Below are 520 nucleotides of genomic sequence, written 5' to 3'. Positions count from 1 at the left end.
CCCCTACCTCTGTCCCCACCACCCTCGACTGAGCCAGGCAGGGCCCAGGAGGGACTGGCTGTGCTCTCCATGCCCTGTGGCACTGGCATGGCTCTGTGCCCTTGCCACGGCTGTGCCCATGGTGCCTGCCTTTGATAAGGGCTCTCCAAGAGGAGACACGGAGGATGGGAGAGCAAGAGAGAGCAGGCAGCCTGGCCTCAGCCCAGCAGGTCCCAGCCCCTCATACTGGACCCCCTCCATACCTCCGTGGGTTCTTCATCCATGCTCACCTGCCCTTTGGCACGGCAGGGCTGGGGAAAGGGCATTTGCACCCAGGCACAGCGGGATGGCAGCAGATACTGGAGGTCAGAGGGGGACCCTACAGCCATGAACCCCAAAACCGTGGGGTACCCACACTTGGTGGCTCTTTCCAAAGTGTCCAGCAGCAGGACACAGGAGGGACCCTGGGTGTAAAACCTAGCAGTGAGAGGCCACTTGCTTCTGCTTCGCCCCACCCAGTCCGGCGAGACGGGCGGCTGCC

The sequence above is a fragment of the Apaloderma vittatum genome, unplaced genomic scaffold, assembly GCF_000703405.1.
Source record: "Apaloderma vittatum isolate BGI_N311 unplaced genomic scaffold, ASM70340v1 scaffold29451, whole genome shotgun sequence".
Taxonomy (NCBI): domain Eukaryota; kingdom Metazoa; phylum Chordata; class Aves; order Trogoniformes; family Trogonidae; genus Apaloderma; species Apaloderma vittatum.
The sequence above is the reverse complement of the archived record's forward strand: the minus strand, read 5'-3'. Positions refer to the sequence as shown.